The sequence below is a fragment of the Mya arenaria genome, chromosome 8 (assembly GCF_026914265.1).
Source record: "Mya arenaria isolate MELC-2E11 chromosome 8, ASM2691426v1".
NCBI lineage: Eukaryota > Metazoa > Mollusca > Bivalvia > Myida > Myidae > Mya > Mya arenaria.
Window position 1 is genome coordinate 16,629,627 of NC_069129.1, and position 21,198 is coordinate 16,650,824.

At 36.2% G+C, this 21,198-nt stretch overlaps 1 long non-coding RNA gene across 1 annotated transcript; it reads left to right on the forward strand.

Moving 5' to 3' along the window:
• The first annotated feature begins 11,902 nt into the window (after positions 1-11,902).
• On the forward strand, positions 11,903-14,564 carry LOC128242614 (uncharacterized). The gene is made up of 3 exons (XR_008262649.1): positions 11,903-12,078; positions 13,970-14,099; positions 14,493-14,564. It is a non-coding gene; the product is annotated as an uncharacterized LOC128242614 (long non-coding RNA).
• Positions 14,565-21,198: the final 6,634 nt, after the last annotated feature.

The following is a 21,198-nucleotide window of genomic DNA, read 5'->3' on the forward strand; positions in this document are numbered from 1 at the left end:
ATTTTGGCCTCCAGCCCCCGACACAGTTATGCTCAATATTACAAATATAAACATAGTACAGTGTTTTAAGTTACACAAACATATAAACATATATAGCATATAAACATGGATTTTCACAGACAGGCACGAGCATGCACGACACATCTATTAGGTTTTTCAAAAGACAGGACTTCAAGTATATACTTTCGTCTCTTAAAAGCAAGATATAAATAAAGAGCAATATTTTGAATAATACTCTAATTTCTGGATGCTCATAAGACATGCATCTTCTGGATATTTGTGTTAGTCCTGCTCGGTAAAAGTGACAATCGCAAATCATCATACACCGGACACGAGAGGAGGAAGTGGTACTCATCTTCTTGTTTAGCACATACTTTACATAGTCTCTGATTTCGAGGGGTCCCGGAGTAACGTCCTCTTTCAATTTCTAATATATGAACACCACTACGAAATTGAGCATAAGCATGTCTGTATTTTCTTAGCAAAAATATATCATAATATGCCTCTCTTTCATTATTACATTTGATATTTTATACAATATAAGCATAATAGCATTTTTTTGCATATCTCTCATTTCGCATTCGAAGTAATGGCAGTCAGTTTTTAAATGTCCTATTCATAATCTCAATCCATATAAGAAACCCACCACAATCACATGACACAGCAGCATTACATGACTTTATGTTAGTACACAGAACATTCTTACAGGCAAATACTAATAGCATTTTTTTCAATAGCATGTCGTTTACAAAATCCCCACAAATCCGATCCATACAACATTATTGTGGAAATGTTTACATCAAATATTTTTTAAAAGTTACTACTGGAAAGCTGACCATAATGATACAAACTAGAAAGATTGGAATTGAGGGCACGTTTCCCCTTTATCGCCTGCTCTGAAGCCATACAGTCAAGTGAAAGTTTTGGTGTGAAAACTGCACCCACATATATAAAAAAATAAAACTTCATTGACAGTTCCACGGTAAGTCCAGCTCTCCGCCCTTGAGAGATGCCCGCCAATTATAAATACCATAACCTTTATCTTCTCTGTGTTAACACGCATATTTTACTCTATACAAATATTAGACAATGTTTCTAGTTTTCTTTGTAAATCAACAATGATATTAGCTTACAATGCAAAATCATCAGCAAACATGAGTAGGTAAATATCTAGTTCATTTTGTACTAGTTGTATACCACTTGTGGCGCCATTTTGCAACATAACTGCTTAGTCATTTAAAAAAATATGTGAACAGTTTTGGTGAAATTAAGCAACCGTGTTTCAGACCAACTTTCACCTCACATTAATCACTACATATACCATTTAGACGGACACATGATCTTACATGCGAATACATTGATTATTTTGTTTGCAGTAATCTGCCTTTAATATCTGCTTTTTGTAAGACTTCCCACAGTTTATGTCTTTTGACCGAATCGAACGCAGTTTTAAAGTCTACAAAACAGACATATAGTTTCCGTCACTTAAAACACGTATACCTTTCAATCAAGGACTTCAGTATAAAACTGTCTATAATCGAAAAGTTTTCGCGAAAACCTGACTGGGACGCTTCTATTTCACTAAACACATTGGCATAGAATGTTAATCTTATAATTATTATAGTTGTATAACTTTTCCTCATTATATCCAATTGGCTTATACCTCGTTAATTCTTTGTGATATTGGGGTCAGCTTTTTATATATAGGTACGATGATACATTTGCTCCATGCCTCCAGAAAGTATCCATCACTGAAGATACTTTGAAACAGTCAGTTTTACCACCAGTGGGAGTATGTGGTTTATAGAAATCTTAAAAAACTAAGGTGGTAAATAATTTTCACCTGCTGCTTTTCCATCCTTCAGAGATTTCACACAGAAAGTCCTCTTCTTCCGTTATATACGAATTAAAAATGCAATCCTCAATGTCTTTTACTTCTTGGTCTTCACGATGTCGACATAATCACAATTAACATTTATATCTGATAAAAAAGATCTTCAAAGTGTTTTCCCCTCCACTCAAACGAATATCATTTCCCATTGCAGTCCTTCCTGACATATATCTAAGTTTTCTCCAAAAATACTTTGGGTCATTATGTTTTGAGATAAGTTCATCTAACTGATCCTGATAATATCTGTTTTTAGAGGACTCGTATTTTGATTTGAACAGTTTCTAAGACTTAACATAATCACTCAAACTTTCATCAGATCTCCATTTTCTGAATTTTCATAAGCACCTCATCATATTCTGTTTTAGCACTTAACACTGACTGTCAAACAATTTACTTTTCTGTCTTTGTGATGTACATTTTTAATGCATGGTTCTAAACAAGATCTAAAAATATATATCTCACAACATCATTCATATCTATTTCAAGGTTAGATACATCGAGCAACAGGCCGTTAATTGCACTTTTATCAATACAGTTGTGGTATGACTCCTGTAATAAGTCCTAAGAATATACAGGCGAACCCCGTTGGCTCGAACTTCTAGGGCCCGACGAAAATACCTCGAGCCTCGGAAACTTCGAGCCAAGCGGGAATTATAACCATCAGTTTAAAGAAATTGGTCTTTAACATCCAGTTCGAGCGAACGAGGAATTCGAGCCAAACGGGTTTGAGCCAACGGGGTTTGAATGTACTTATGAAAAATAGTAATTTTTCGATCCCCGTATTAATTAATCAACGTTTTCAACTCTAAACTTCAAACAAACTGGGAAATGGCTTGATTCTATTCTATCACACACTTTAAAGTATATCATGTTTCGAAAGAGATCTCTAGATACAATGAGATAATCAATAACACTACATCCATGTGAACTTGCATGTGGGAAGTGGCCAGTGTTTTTATCATCCCTTGTTTTACCATTAATAATATATATAGAGAATTTCCTTTGCAATAATTCAGAAATTTCCGTACTTATGTCCTTGTGAATTTATTGTCAAATCACATGACCTTCTTGCTGGGATCCCCGAATCAAATATCTCATTATATTAAACTCGGATACATTGTTAACCATTTCAATAAAACTGGAGACCGAGCTTGTACGAGCATTTAAAACACCAAATATTGATGTAAACATATTCGATATACATATAAAGCAAATCTCAAAACTAGAATTCAAACAAGTCTAATCCTACTCCTGGTTTCTCCCGATTACGTGGCGATGCAGTCGGTGGAAGATGTATAAAACAAAAAAGAACATCTTATCGGGTATTGAATAGTACCTTTTTAACCCTTCAAAAAGACAAAATTTCCAGGGGGAAAATATCTTTGTAAAATGTTTTTACAAGATCCGTCATACCACACATAGCTCTAACAAAATTTGCATATTTAAAAGCTGGCACGTTGTACCCAGTATTACCATCTAAGACAGGCAATTCCTCACTATTCCATTATGTAGATTTTAATAACTATGTACAGAAGGATCATCAAGCTTTTAACAAAGACCTTCAATGTCCCAAGATAAAACAGAAATAGTTGTGTCAGGTCGACCTTGACCACACCCCTATTGGGGAGAGTCTACAATAATTGCTCCTCTTGATCTCCAAGAGTGTTGACCAAAGCTTTATTTTGTAGCATGACTGAAGTAGCCTCCTCGGGCCGCGGGTCTGTAGCTTTCGACGTATTGCGGGCTGTGTCAGCTCAGCGGGTGACTCTAACACATTAGATTGAGTAACAACGTTATCAATGTATGCTGTTGAATTAGACTTAATTGGGCGAATTTGTAATTTGCCTTTGTAGTAATATCCTGCTCGGCCTTGCTTTTCGAGTGATATCGATATTGGCACGATGTTGTGCTAGAGTGTGGTCTTGTGTTGTTGGTGTTGTTGGGGAAACCGGAGTGCCCGGAGAAAAGCCACTTGCCCGGCTTGGTGACCACAAACCAAACTCACATGCGCCCAGGCCGGGAATCGAAACCGCGTCTCCTTGGTGAGAAGCGAGTGCGCTAAGCATTGCATTAATCGGACAACCTCACCTTAATACCACAATCACGAAGTTTATCCCTGCCATAGTAAATTCGGAAGTCATCGTCCGTTTAGTGTAAATGTGCAATTACAAGAGGTGAAGACTGGCTTTGTTCACCAGAATTAATCTTAACTAATGCAATGTCATCATGAGAACAATCAACTGTAGAGCATACCACTTTTAGCAACTATACCCGATTTTCTTTCGTCAGTGGTTGAGACTATATTTAAATCCTATCCAAATATTCTGATGTGGTTTTCAAAACTTTTCCTGTTCAGTTACTCCAAATTTTCCTCAACAGCTGTGACTTTAACCATACCACTCACAATACAGTAAATATCAAGTTGGACCAACTCTTTTCACTTTGATAAAAAGTAACAACTTCTCCAACATTTTTGATAGCTGAGTCATGCTTGACTTGTGTATCCTGCATAGTAGCTATATTTGAATGGATATTCATTTGCTCTTTTTCAAGCGACATCAAATCACTTTTCCTTTTTACTATATCATGTTTAACTGAATTTATTTCACTTAAAGTTGTACCGGTATTTTCACTTTCTTTTATAGCCAGTCGAGTAGTTTCTAAATCAGTAGGCCCTGGATTACTTTTTATATCTGAGCAGAGCATTAGGAATGTGTTTATGATATCTTATGTTAATTTATTCATTGAGTACAACATATGAATCAGCAGAAGCGACCAATATTGAGTGAATAATATCCGGTCCCCATTTACTGCTGTTCTCGTTTCAGCTAATCATCATGGTTTCTTTCAAGGATATCATGTAGATATGGTTATAGACTGTGACACATATGAATGGCATGACCATGGTGAAGATTCCACAGATGAACATGCGAAAATGGATATCTGGCCATGATATAAACGGTGTGTAGATCTCATCGTCATAGATGGAGCGGGTGCTCCCACAGCTATGACCATTGCCGGAGCGGGTGCTCCCACGGCTATGCCCAATACAGAACGCCCCGATGCGAGCCCTGTATACATACAGCTCAATTCCCATATTAATGGTCCAACTGGTACACCATAAAATACACAAAACTGTTATTCATGTAATAATGTCAGTATTAAGGATACACAAAGATTTGCAATACTTTAATACCCACCTTGTAGTCATGACATTGCAGATTTAATCCCGGTACAGTGAATTTATTGGTCACTTTTGTATTCAGTAATCCAGTAATGGTTGACACTGCTGCCCTAGGCATCAATATGTTATAAAAATGTTAGATAATTATTTCCACATGTATTTTTATTTTATAACGAAAGAAAAGTTATTGATTTTTAATTTTCCTCCTAAAATACTGAGTAATTTAACTCATATCCAATACCACAATAATTTCCTACTATTAATAGCGATAACCATATAATTTTAGCACAAAGATCTTTCTAAATATCAATCATATTGTTATTTGGTTTTATGTTTGTGTCATAATAATGCAAAAAACAGGTGATTCAAATGTAATACAGTACTGTCTTTGATTGGCCGTTTTTGCAACATATATCCTCATATGCAATCAAATTAACATCAAAAAGAATATTCTGCATGAAGACGTCAACAAGATGATATATATCACAATGTCGGAATTATTTTGCAGTTGTGCTGTCTTATATAAGACCAATGGGTGTACCAGAATTGTATTCACCACACCAACAACCTCCAAACATGAACAAGCTCTTTATCGTTCTTCTTCTGGTCAGCTGTCTGACAATGCTGCATGCCACTGTTTAAGGTAAGGAAATATTTCTTCTGTATTATTTGTTTAACATTGTTTAACTGTGTGCCACAGTAATGGCCCATAGTGTGATGGAAGCAAAGTCCACAGTAATGGACCCTAGAGTGAGGGAAGCAATGTCCACAGTAATGGCCCCTAGTGTGAGGGAAGCAATGTCCGCAGTAATGGCCCCAAGTGTGAGTGAAGCAATGTCTATAGTAATGGCCACTAGTGTGAGAGAAGCAATGTCCGCAGTAATGGCCCCAAGTGTGAGGGAAGCAATGTCTATAGTAATGGCCACTAGTGTGAGGGAAGCAATGTCCACAGTAATGGACCCTAGAGTGGGGGAAGCAATGTCCACAGTAATGGCCCCTAGTGTGAGGGAAGCAATGTCCACAGTAATGGCCCCAAGTGTGAGTGAAGCAATGTCCACAGTAATGGCCCCTAGTGTGAGGGAAGCAATGTCCACAGTAATGGCCCCTAGTGTGAGGAAAGCAATGTCCACAGTAATGGACCCTAGTGTGATGGAAGCAATGTCCACAGTAATGGCCCCTAGTGTGAGGGAAGCAATGTCTATAGTAATGGCCCCTAGTGTGAGGGAAGCAATGTCCACAGTAATGGCCCCTAGTGTGAGGGAAGCAATGTCCACAGTAATGGACCCTAGTGTGAGGGAAGCAATGTCCACAGTAATGGCCCCTAGTGTGAGGGAAGCAATGTCTATAGTAATGGCCACTAGTGTGAGGGAGGCAATGTCCACAGTAATGGCCCATAGTATTTAAAGTCGACAATATCATTGTCAAAGCATATTAACCACTGCAACAAATATTTTCGCATCATTCTATTACGCCTGTGTAACTCTAGTTGTATTTTATATGGCATTTAGCATTGTTGTATGGGTATGTGTTTATAAATCAGCTCCTTCGAGAGCCGTAACTCTATCGTCAGAAATCCGTGACACTATCGACCGTTCCCGGTCTCTCTATCAACCGAACCCGTGACACTATCAACCGATCACCGTAACGCTATCAACTAATCAACTGAACTCCATGACACTATTGACCGATCCTGTGACACTATCAACTGAACTCCGTGTCACTATTGACCGATCACCATAACACTATCAGCTGATCAACTGAACTCCGTGACACTATTGACCGATCCCGTGACACTATCAACCGATCAACTGAACTCCGTGACACTATTGACCGATCCCGTGACACTATCAACCGATCAACTGAACTCCGTGACACTATTGACCGATCCCGTGACACTATCAACCGATCAACTGAAGTCCGTGACACTATTGACCGATCCCGTGACTCTATCAACCGATCAACTGAACTCCGTGACACTATTGACCGATCCCGTGACTCTATCAACTGATCAACTGAACTCCGTGACACTATTGACCGATCCCGTGACACTGTCAACCGATCAAGTGAACTCCGTGACACTATTGACCGATCCCGTGACTCTATCAACTGATCAACTGAACTCCGTGACACTATCAACCGAACCCGTGACACTATCAACCGAACCCGTGTCACTATCAACCGATCACTGTAACACTATCAACTGAACTCCATGACACTATCAACTGAACCCCATGACACTATCAACCGAACCCTTAACACTATTAACCGATCACCGTAACACTATCAACTGATCAACTGAACCCCATGACACTATCAACGGACCCGTGACACTATCAACCGATCACCGTAACACTATCAACTGATCAACTGAACCCCATGACACTATCAACCTAACCCGTGACACCTTCAACTGATCACCGTAACACTATCAACTGATCAGCTGAACCCTATGACACAATCAACCGAACCCGTGACACTATCAACCGATCACCGTAACACTATCAACTGAACTCCATGACACTATCAACTGAACCCCATGACACTATCAACCGAACCCTTAACACTATCAACCGATCACCGTAACACTATCAACTGATCAACTGAACCCCATGACACTATCAACCGAACCCGTGACACTATCAACCGATCATCGTAACACCATCAACTGATAAGCTGAACCCTATGACACTATCAACCGAACCCGTGACACTATCAACCGATCACCGTAACACTATCAACTGATCAACTGAACCCTATGACACTATCAACCGAACCCGTGACACTATCAACCGATCACCGTAACACTATCAACTGAACTTCATGACACTATCAACCGAACCCTATGACACTATCAACCGAAACCGTGACACTATCAACCGATCACCGTAACACTATCAACTGATCAAACGAACCCATGACACTATCAACCGAACCCGTGACACTATCAACCGATCACCGTAACACTATCAACTAAACTCCATGACACTATCAACTGAACCCCATGACACTATCAACCGAACCCTTAACACTATCAACCGATCACCGTAACACTATCAACTGATCAACTGAACCACATGACACTATCAACCGAACCCTTAACACTATCAACCGATCACCGTAACACTATCAACTGATCAACTGAACTCCGTGACACTATCAACCGAACCCGTGACACCTTCAACTGATCACCGTAACACTCTCAACCGATCACCGTAACACTATCAACTGATCAACTGAACTCCATGACACTATCAACCGAACCCGTGACACCTTCAACTGAACTCCGTGTCACTATATATCAGGCGAGCCTCGTGACACTATTAATCAAATCCAATGACACTTTCGGCCGAAAGCCGTGACACTATCGGCAAGAATCTCTTACACTATTGACCAAGAGCCGTGGCACAATCACCCGAAAGATGTGACATTTTGAACCATACGAAAAAAAACTTAGCGATAAAAGATCTTCCAAACCCGTTTTCTAACGCGTTGCAAGGCAATGCGATAATGTTATATCAGTGTCACATTACTGACTCGTACAGGTGAAGAAGTATTGGGTAGATAGGTAGTTTAAACAAGGAGTTCTATCCCAAATCTCGCAAAACGTTCTAAGTTTAATATGCTTAAGTAGCTTATTTCAATAAGTCTTAAACCCTTGAAGAAGAAAAAATAACATTAACTATATCAAGCCAAACATAGTGAGCTTAGCTTGGTAATGTTATAAGGTCTTTAAGAAGTTCTGAGAAACTGGTTACCAAGTTCAGTCTCAGGACTGGCTCATAATTTTATTTATGAGCCACCTAATAAAAGAAGTGTTCAATTCTATATACAACGCAACAATCATATTTCAAATAGAGTTGTCCATAATTTTACATGCATATAAGAAAGCAAGCAATACTGAATTAATATGGTACGTAATAAGGTTTCATTTAGTGTCAACATATTTACAGACTTAAATGAATTGAAGAATATTGATGTCCAAGTACATATTGAGCAAAATTGTGAAAACGATAAATGTCCACTATTCAAGTTATATTTAAGATTCATTGTGCTATAGGTTCTACGTGGCCATACACATAATTTATAACATATCTACATATATACAAGGATGATATTGGATCAAACATAATTATATACTGACATAATTAAATGGCACGATTTAACATATAAGACTTTGAAAAGTCTTCAATATAGCATTCTTGGAATGAGGGTTTCCTTACAGTATCATTTTTTCACAACCTCTCTCTACATCACTATGTTTTGATAATTTAAATATTTAAGGAATCATTCCTTGAAAGCTTTTCATTTTTATACCAATAACTAGGTTCATTATTTAGATTTTAATGGTTTTTGAATAGGGAGAGATGATTTTGGATTTAACAAACGTATCTTCATTTATTATAAGCAATTAAAATATTAAAATATGCTAAAAAACATCAATTACTTTCTTAGAAATTTTATTGCATTCTTTGATTTACTTCCGAGAAACGAAGTACTCAAATTATAGCTCTCAAAAAGGATTCGATAATAAGTACTTATAAATGAGGGTTCATGTTGAATACTAACGACACCAACCTTTGTATGGATATTTATTCAAAAAATGCACTTACTAATGTCTCTTGTTTGAGCCAAGTGTTGGAAATGAGCGGTTATTGAGTGTTGTCACAAGCGCGAGAAACAGAATTGTGCAAACTGAGAGACTGAGTTGGTCGGCAACCATCATGAATTATCTTACGTGATCTTTTATCGTCCTTTATTTGTCGCACGATCGACATACATAAGTCGTATGCAATCGTAGCTACGCTTTAGCAAATTTCAAACAGTATTGCATTGTCATAAGTTATTTTGTAAAATTGTACGACAGCCAAGAATATTGTCTAGCCTCACGTTATTCAAGATCATGACAAGGACATAGTCGGGAAGAAATTTAGGACCCAGGTTCCCGATCGTTATTAACCTACGGGTTCATAGACACATGTTTATACAGTTCACTCCACGGAATAAACACAACATAGTCGAAAAAGTAAATACAGAGGTTTAAAACACTGCAAAGTAACCATGTTAATAAACTTTGTTTTATCTTTTGTAAAAAAATGACGATTTGATTTCTCTGTTTATGTAAGCTCAGTCACAAAGATTGAAGAAAATCATCAATTAAAACGAAACACCATTGACGTAAGTAAGCAGCAGACCTAAAGACACCTTAAAAGCACCAAACGTTACCGGCAAGCGAGTACCTGTCTGCCGGTCCATGACCAGTCCAGTTATGACAAATTTTCATCTATCATTGTGCGAACGCCTTCAACCTATTCTACGATTTGCAACAACTGAGAACAGACAAGCTGCAAATGATGTATCGTATGATCAATGGAGAGTCGTTGGCGTGTGCAAGTGCTACACAGTTTTACAAAAAGTCCCAAGCGATTGTAACGAATCTTTAAATCATTCCAGTCGCATATAATCTTATCTATTTAGAATTGTATGAATAGTGCGAACGGGGCTTAACCAGAAAATTTTATTTATTTACTTTTAAAAGGTAAACTAGAAACCAGGATTCTAATATAGGCAATCAGAAAGTAAAACCAATTATTCATTCTATGAGTTAAGAAAGAGTAGCAACCTTTATCTTTCATTTTATAAAAAATAGACGTAACTGAATATTACTCTAGTTATGTATCGTATGTGTTTGGTTTCCATCCATTCTAACTTCAGTTGTTTGGCTGTAACCAATTTTCTTTTTTTAGTAACAGTGACTTTGACCTCGAATCAATCCCCAAAAAAGTAAATCCACGCTAGCTCCTTCATTACTACCAATCAAATCTTACTTAGGTTTTTTGGGCGGAAACCATTTCTGTTTCTATTTTAATTAACACTGACCTTGCCCTCCATCCAAACCCCACTCAAAAGCAATCCAAAGATAGATCTTGACATAAGCTATCTACACACCAACTGTCATCACTAATCATCAATTTTAACTTATGTTATTGAGCGTAAAACATGTTTCTTATTATTGTTACACTGACCTTGACCTTGATCCCAGCCCCTCAAAAGCAAACTCAAGTTCATCACATAAGCTTCCTATACACCAATCTCCATCACTATCCTTCGATTCTTATTTTGTGACGAAAACAATTGTTCTATTGAAAGGAACAGTGACCTTGACCTTGACCCTATCCCCATCAAAAGGAATCTCAAGCTAGTTCTTCACATCAGCTATTTACATACCAACTTTCATTTCTTTCCAGCAATTCTTAATTAAAAAATTGAGCGGAAACTATTTTTCAGTTTTAAATAAAAGTGACCTTGACCTTGACCCCACCTCCCTCAAAAGCAGTCCCAAGCTTGCTCTTAACAAAAGTTATATACACATTAACTTTCATTTCTCTCCATCAATTCTAGACTAAATCGTTGGGCGGTAACTAGACCTTAACTCTGACACCCCCACAATCAAAAGCAATCCCAAGATAGCTGTTTATATAAGCAACATACACACCGGAATTATTTACTATTCATCAATACTAGCTTAAGGTATTGGGCGGAAACCAATGCTTGTCGCCGGCCCGTCCGCCCATCGGTCCGCCCGATCAACGCCATCCTCATTCTTATAATTTAGTTTTCGTTGAAAACCTGGTTAAAAAACAACATGGAAAACAAATCAAGCATGGATGTATATATATTATCGTTTTTTAAGTGTGGTTTGATAAATATGTTAAACTTATACACAATGTGTGTAATTAAAACTTAGTATTGTCCATGATTTGCCGTTTTCTTCAACATAAATCGTGATATACAATCAAATAAACGTCAAAACACTGCATCAACATCAACAAGGTGGATGTTTCGCAACATCGATGGTAGTTCGCGATTTTGCTAGCTTAAAAAAGAGCAAACGGTGGAAATATATTTTATTCACCACTCAAATCCCTAAACATGAACAAGCTATTCATCGTTCTTCTTCTCGTCAAATGCTTACCAATGATGTTGCTGCCAGCCACTGTTGAGGGTAAGGAAGCTTTTATTCCTTATAATTGTTTTTCATTGTATTCGCTTGCTTCGATTTTAAAGTAATGTTCTGATTATTCAAAAACTGAAGTAGTTGCTAGAATATATGGTTAGGAAGTATCATAATGAATGGTGTGCGTTTCTGACACTACGATATGTAATATTGTGAAATTACTGCTGACAAGTATCCACACATTCATCATGAGTTATGGATAAGTTTTCATCCTGATTCAATTAATAGCTTCGCATGATCGGATTGACAATCACAAACATTCAACGAAATGTTCTTTACACTACGTTTTCTCTGTTCCTAATTTATATACCAACTTGCAACGCAAGACTGATTCCGTGATTGATGGAAGTATTCATAAAGCTCCTCATAAAACATTTTGAAATAAGTGATTCATATTCATGTATTATTTTAATATTTCCCTTGCCAAATGAAAAGTTTTTAGTGTTGTATTCGCCGTAAATGTGAGTTTAAAGCACACACAAAAAACTTAAGTTGGGTTGTTTTCTTCAAAAGTGAGCGAAAGGCTTATCAAAAGAAGTGAGTATATATATATGTGTATCTTTTAGCGGGTCTTTATACTCTGGAAGAGAGTATTCAGATGCATAAGTAAGTCTTTTGAATGAAGTGATTGAACAAAGTGGGTCTTTTCATATTGATGAGTTTTTCACAGAAAGAAAACACACTAAAAGGTTCACTTTAAACTTTATTCTAAAAAAGTGGGTCTTGTAATGCTGGCATTTAGGAAACTCAAATGAGACACTTTTTAAGCATTCTGAAACATTCTTCAGTATTATTTTGTGCCTTTAAGAGAGATTTTTATGAAAAAGTTACAAGATCAGAATAACATTATTAACACGTATATTTATTGGCAAATGTTCTAAGATATAGTGATGAAATGTTTTATCACAAAGAACAAACAAGCTCTGTCAAAGAAAACACATGCAAAACAATACATTTTCTAAATTTACTGGCAACATTCGTACATGAACATTGTTAGTTATACATATTATACTCAAACAAAAATAACAATTTATTAATGAATACATATTTAAAGGAATTTGCTTAAGTTGTGTATATAACAAGAGCGCCAACTATCACAAAAAATGCCCGTCCTTATTTTAGGACATCAAATTTGGTGGTTGCGGTCACTGTAAAGACAGTTTTTGCCAATTTAAGGGTCATAACTCATAACGTGACCAAGTCTACATGTCTGATCATCGAATCCGATCAAGATATTCTGCCCTTACACGTTCTGACCAAATGTGGTAATGGTTGAAAATAATGCTCCTAAAGTAATTGATTGGACAAGACCGATTTTAGGAAATTTGTATGATTAAAGGGCGATTACTCTTCAGTGACTCAAATGATATTGCTGGTTGTCAAACTTGGCACATCTTTTTTAGAATATCTTCTTTTGCTTATAAGAGTTATCTAAAAAAAATAGATGTTCTAAAAAAGAACATTTGAAAAGGTAAAAGCTGCCAAACACGACTCAAAGCGAACAAGCAGATGCCAATCTGCCAATTTTCATTTTTCATCATATAAATACAACCTGAGACATGTATCTACTCCGAACTTTGAGGGTATCGAGGACATAAAGAGGAAATAAATTTACTTATCATACATAAGAAATTAAAGTTGTTCGATCGAATTAATATTACAATAAACATGAAAATAATTTATCACAATGAATACAGATACTTAATTTTACACTCTCAGCTATTTGAATAGTACTAATGTGCTAAAGTAAAATAAATAGTCTAATAAAGCAAGATTAAGCTTAATTTAATTGCGGTCGTAGACAAGCAGTACACCTCTCATTCAAGATATAGTGTGTTTTGGCCTTAATTATGTGCTTATGTTTTAACAACTATTTCAGCCCAATCTGATGGTCGCCGGAACTGCCCTTGCCGGTACATATGTAACTATCTGGTGGAGACCGACGGAGGGCACTGTGCAATTAACAAGAGGTGCTGTTTTCGGAGGGGATGGGTTAATGGCGGATAAAGGTAGGTCAGTGTTTAACTAGTCAATTGGAGTCCAGTCATTAATATAAAGAAAACATGATTTGTGTGTCAAAATTTGAATAAAAATGGTATTGTTTCGTTAAGCATGTAGATGTTTTGTTTTGGTTTACTCACCCTGGCTTCTCCAGTGAAGCACGAACAAAACACGGTGGTTCATATCTGTGTCATTCGCATTATTATTTAAATGTTGTGTTAAAATGTTTATCTTTACTTTTTTGCATCATAACTCTTTGATCAATTTTAAAACAAACCTTATCAAACCGACGTTTATGTTTACATATACCTTTAGAATCTATTCAGTGTCATATACATATAAACGTATGTATATTAACTACTACAGAACTGTTGTTTATGTCTTCATGTTTGTCCTTTCAGGCGAGGGACAAGCGCCAGAACATTGTTTTAATCCATTAAATTGGTGGTGAAAATAAAGCGTCGATGTAATAAGATTGTCTTTTTGTATCTAATGGACATAAAAAACAACATTTAGCGAAAAAGTATGTAAACGATGTTCGATTTTTATAGCAATTCCGATATCCCCGAAAAGGCCATTATATAACTCGACGAAGTATCTTAGCATTTATCCGCAAACTTTCTATTCAAAACTGTTTACATTTATTAATTTACCAGTACGTAGTTGTTGTTTTTTATTTGTTGCAATCAGAGGGTTTGGTGTAGCCAAAAAGCACAATCAAATTCGAGAACTGATGTATACCGCCGGATGATATATATTCATAGAACTAAACATTGCATGAGAATTTTATCTGAAAAAAGAAATTATGAATATAAATTTCATTAATAAGATATTGGCTGTTGTGAGTTGACAGGTTTTGTTTGTGGAATTTATTGATATTCGCAATATATTCATACAAAAACACAATTGTTATCGCTTCAAAGTGATAATTTAAAGACAATTTAGTTCATTAATTAAAGTAACGGTGTTGCTACTAATTCCATTTAGACAATACATGTGCGTTATCCACAGCACTGTAAACATCATTAGGTTCCAATAATTTATGCCATTAATTAATATAAAGATGGCTTCCAATGGACAATTGAGCGGGGTTATTCATGAAATAAAGGGCCATACTTATTGAGTTACTGACCCAATTCATACGACCTTTAATCAAGACGAATCATGCCCCTGCACAATCACACAATTATATATATATAGTTACTAGATACACACCATTCACATTAGCTTCATATATTTCAATTAGTTACTGGACCGACATACTTTTTTATTATTTAAGGTCTCGAGTTACTGACCCAATCAAGAGTAATGGCGTACACCATCGCACTATACTTAAATTATGTTCAAGTTAAATTGTAATGGCTCTGAACAGAAAAACAGCTCCCAATTGACATTTGAGGGTGTTTTTTTAAATATCAAAAGGCAATAACTTCTGTTCGTGTAACTAATGCGTTATTAATGTTGAGATTACACCAGTGCTATATGATTACACACATTTGACATAGGTTTCATAAATTATATCCTTCTGTAGTTACATATAAATGTCTCCGCTTGAGTTATACTAATGTATCAATTCATATTAATTTTGATATTGGCAAGAATATACAATTATCGTAACCAATTAGTCCTTAAATGAAACATCAAGATGTTCCATATCAGTCTTCAACATACCTGTGATACGATCGGTGTAAAATTGTTAGCTGATTAACCAATTTTACTTGAAATCCGTGACACAAACAACGCAAACATTACATTTCATGTATTCTAGTCCGGCAGCTAAATGGGATATTTTAGCCAAACCTTGCATGACGGCGCTAGAAATCGATCCATAAATTGAGAGCTTCGAATTTTGTAACCCTACTCACATTATGGTTACATGGGTTACAGGCAAATATTCCTAGCATATTGAACACATCGAAAACAAATCAAAGTTTAGCATCAAAAATCGAGTTTTCAGGTCGACATCTGATCAGAGTTATGCGGTTACAATATATAGTTACAATGAGTTACAGCAAAGTTTTTCAAAAGTTTACGCGGTTGCATTCGTTACAACCGGTTACATCGGGTACATCGAAAATGTTCAAAGTTCAACCTCAAAAATAAAGTTTTTAGGTCGACATCTTATCTATGTTGTACGGTTACAATAGCTAAAATAAGTTACAACAAAGGTTTCATAAAGTTTGAAAAGTGTTATTTTTTCTTTGCCAAATATCGAGTTACGCGGTTACATTGGTTACAACCGGTTACATCGCTTTCAACGAAAAATTTTAAGTTCAACCTCAAAAATCGAGTTTTTAGGTAGACATCCAATCAGAGTTATGCGGTTACAATAGTTACAATGAGTTGCAGCAAAGTTTTCCAAAACTTTTAAAAGAGTGTTGTTGTTTTTCTATGTCTAATACCGAGTTAAGCGGTTACATTGGTTACAACCAGTTACATCGCTAACAACGAAATTTTTTAAAGTTCAACGTCAAAAGTCGAGTTTTAAGGTCGACATCCAATCAGAGTTATGCGGTTACAATAGTTACAATGAGTTGCAGCAAAACTTTCCAAAACTTTTAAAACAGTGTAGATTTTTTACTATGTCAAATACCGGGTTACGCGGTTACAAGATTCAAGATTCAAGAGTTATTTACAGAATATCCAGAAGGCCATAGCCCATGTGGACAAATATATATACAATATAGTGTTTTCAGGTGATTCCATGCATACACATTACAAAACTAAACAACCAAAAAGAAAAACAACATAAATAGCAAATGCATCATCTTCATAAGTTCAGTAAATAAAAAATAAAATTATAATGCAATGTATTAATGAAATTAATGTGTCAATAACGTTATTTATCTATTGCTCAACGTCAATGTACTAGGTGACAGGCCGGGTCGAACTCGTATGGATGAAGGGAAAACGTAACACAAGCTTTGAATGAAAATAGGGCATTTATTAATGCCATAAAAGTGTTTTTACGAAATATCGTAAAACAACACATTAGTGTCAATAGCATGTGTATAATAACATTTATAACTCCCTATGTCGGACAACCTATAAAAAAACGAAACTATAGGAAGCCTAAGGGAAATCACTAAAACTTTAAAATTCACTTTTGTAAAAGTCTTATCTGAATCAGGTAAGATCAGAAAATAACTGTTAATGTAACATACTTCAGACAATCATTGTACATGAACACTGTGTGTAAATATTCAGTCTAGTAACAATACAGACAGAAAGTGTGTTACAACCGGTTACATCTCATCAACAAAAACGAGAATCAAAATGTTTGTAAGTGCATAATGTTTCATTTTTTTCGAAGGGGAAACAACAATGGTAAGACCGTTTTATAATATGTGTTAATTAATCGATGAATACAATCTACAATTATTGTGAAAAATAATCTGTAACACATGATAAAGCAAAAGCGAAAAACGTATATCAATCATCTTTTTTGGGTGTGATGTGAATCACGTGATATAGGTGTAGTTTTTCCTGTCTGATAATTTATGAAATACATTATGTTTTTGAAGGATTTTTTCATAGTATGCGAATGGAATATTTGGTGAGCATTTAATCAATATGTGAGAGGAAAATATCAATTTGATGGATAAAGGGGATAATATAAGCCAAAAACGAAAAGCAAGCGACAGTTCAAATTCGTCATGTATAATACAGGATAACAAAGCGGGGCGGTAACACAAGTATTCCGGGGTCGATTACAGCCACCGTCAGTGATTTATTGAAATATGCAAACTCTGTTTTATTTGATGAGGCGGATACAGTGGCAAATCTAAACAGTTTATTTTGATGAATGTAGTACCTCTGTGACGCATAGTGTTAGTGAGCGTCTTCCCACATCCGCCAGCTAACATGGGTAAAAAAGGAAAATCAGGGCCCTCAACACAAACTTTAAACTCTATTGTAAACGTGGTCAAAGATCATGAGTCCGAAACGTCAATTGCTGACATTATGACTTTATTGAAATAAATTGATAGCCGTGTTAGAGGGGCCGAGAAGCGACTAGATTCATCAGATATATTAAAGAAAAGAATTGGCAGCTTTGAAAAAGAAGTTACAAAAATATGGAATTTTGTCCAAGATCAGGCGAAGGGGGTTGGTGGAAGATAAAACGGAGAGCGTAGACTACAACTTTGGAATCGCCGTGGGGAGGATTCAAGATCTGGAAAAACATAATGACATATTAGAAAAAATGACTAAAAGATGAACTGAGTTATATTCAGTCTCAGTCAATGAGGAATAATCTGATTTTCGGCAATATTCCGAAGGCCCCGATCGGGGTACAGTTGAAAATACGGAGGATATTATCAAAGATTCCATTAGAGATATACTCAAGAAAGCAAATACATTAGTAGATAAACTGTCATTTGAGCGAGTTCATAGAATGGGACAGAAAGTGGTAGGGAGGAACAGGAAAACCGTCACCAAGTTTACGCTCTATATGGAGAGAGATTTAGTTAAGAGGGAGTGAAAAGTGTTAAACGGGACAGGGTATTTTATTCCTGGACAAATTCCTAAGGAAGTAATTGACAAAAAGAGAAGTCTTGTACCTAAATTGATCGATGCGAAGCAGGAGGGGAAACGGGCATGGTTATCATATCACATTTTGTACATTGACGGTAAGCCGCAGCGGGAGAAGATGGGCACAAGGAGGGTAATCTAAAGGTGGACTCAAGGAATGTAAATGGATTGACAGATGATAAGAAGGACAATGATCATGTTGTAAATATTGTTACTAGTGGTGACATTGTGATTTGTATGAAACTTGGACTATATATTAATAATGATATTGACATTTCTGGTTTTATTTCCCATAACTACATAGTGTATTGTCGTAAATTTCAACCCCGAAAAAACTAAAAGGCGTCTTGATTAGTAAGACAAAGGTTATGGTATTCGCAAACGAGATGGCCTGTTAAGAAAAGAAACATTTACATACAAAAATAATAACCTGGATGTTGTAAATGACATCAATTATTTGGGTGCTGTTTTTAATTACACAGGTAAATTCGCACACATCCAAGAATACCTCGTTGGGAAAGCCCTTAAGGCCCTTAATGTGTTATTATCGAATTATAGTAAGTATAGTATAAAGCCTAGCATTTTTGTCAATTATTTGATGCTTTTGTTGGATCAACTTAAAGTTATGGGTCTGAGATTTGGGGATTTGGAAAATCTAAAGAAGTTGAAAGAATCCATATAAATTTTGTAAAATAATTCTAAATGTACGTATTAATACATGCAACTGTGCGGTATATGGAGAATTAGGACGTTTTCCATTGTAGTATCACGTTATATTAGAATTATAAAATATTGGGTAATGACAATGTTATACTTAAGGAAATATACGATATGCCTGTTAATGATTGCGAAAATGGAAAACGCAATTTGGTTGCTGATGTTAAAGATCTGCTTAGTAAACATGGTTATACATGCGTGTTCAATAATCGTTGTATGAGGTTAACACATTTGTTAGCATATTTAAACAAACATTTATAGATACTTTTAAGAAAACATGGTGTAATGACAAAGCAACAAGTGGTGTGTTAAAATTGTATCATAATATTAAAGATACATTAGGCTACGAGCAATACTAACTTAAATGTTCTTCCACTTGATTTACGATTTTATGTGAGTAGACTAAGAGTTTCGGCGCATTCTCTAAGAATCCATACTGGTAGATATGCACAGCGTCGTAGCTACACTGAGGCACACCCAGGCAGCCGCCTCGGTTAAAATTTGCAGAGTAAAAATATAAAAAATGTTGTAGCAACAGACGCTGAGGCAAGCGATTTTTGCTCGCGCGCTATTGTTCAAAAGATTCCGCATGAATTATCTACAATGGTAGACATCGCTACAAACAGGGCAAGAATCGGTTGTTTCTCGATCGCTCCTGGGTTTGTGATGGACCTGGACTTTCGAGTGGTTGGCGCAATATAAATATTGGCATTTATAAAAACACTGTCTGTGCCAAATGCCAGTGAAAAAAAAATCAGTGTTGGACCATCCATAAGCTATCCAAATTTAGACCATGTAATTGAACACCTTTCTTCTCGTTTCCTGAACAATTGGATGACGTTTTAGAGGGAACATATGTGTTACATGGAAAACACGACCACCTTTCGTGTAGCATTGAAGACAAAATTAAACAAACATTTGCAAACGATATTCCTATGACAAGCAAACTTGCATCCAAAGTTATCAAATGGAAACACTCAAATAAAACATTAAAAGACTGTGTTTCTAAAAGAAGGATTTGGAATGTGTGACTAAAACTATTTCCCCAACGTCAATGCAATTTTTCAGTTAATTTTAATGTTACCTGTGGGTTCCTGTTCGAACGCAGTTTCAGTGCTTTAAAAGACTGAAATCATGAACACGATCAACCATGATAGACACGCGACTTGATGGGTTGGCTTTAATGTTTATTCATAAAAACATTCCAATAGACCGCACGGATATTTTGCAATTGTGGGATTCTCCCGGACATAGATTTGTTTGCGAAGTGCCCATAATAGTATTTGTTTTATGGCCGAAAGTGTCGCCAAGGACCACGGACCTATTAACCATAAGTCCGTGCCAGGACGCACTACTCAGCATACCTATCAAGACTGGCTACGGCACTGTCAATCATACAATTTAATGAAAAATTTTGGTAAAATAAATGACTGAAACTGAACAGAAAACATCCCAGAGCTCACCACAGATGATCTAGGAACCAACACATATTCGCCCCCCCCCCCCACCACAGAATAATTTCTGCCTCGGTTGAAATATGCCTCTGGCTACGGCACTGATGCAACTAATACTATTCCCAGAAATGAACGTTACTGTACCTTTTGTAACACTCGTGACATGGAAGATGAATATCACCTTGTATTAATTTGTCTTTGTTTTTTTTATGAAATTAGGTGATCAGTGTATATAAACACAATTCAATGTTTATTCAATACTTTAATAACGATATACATCTCATGATAGTAAACACAACTCTGCTATGTACAAAAGCCTGCAGCAGTAATAAGAATAACATAGGACATAAGACGGAGCCTTATATTCATTAGCAGCTCTGAGTATTCATGGATACATTTTATA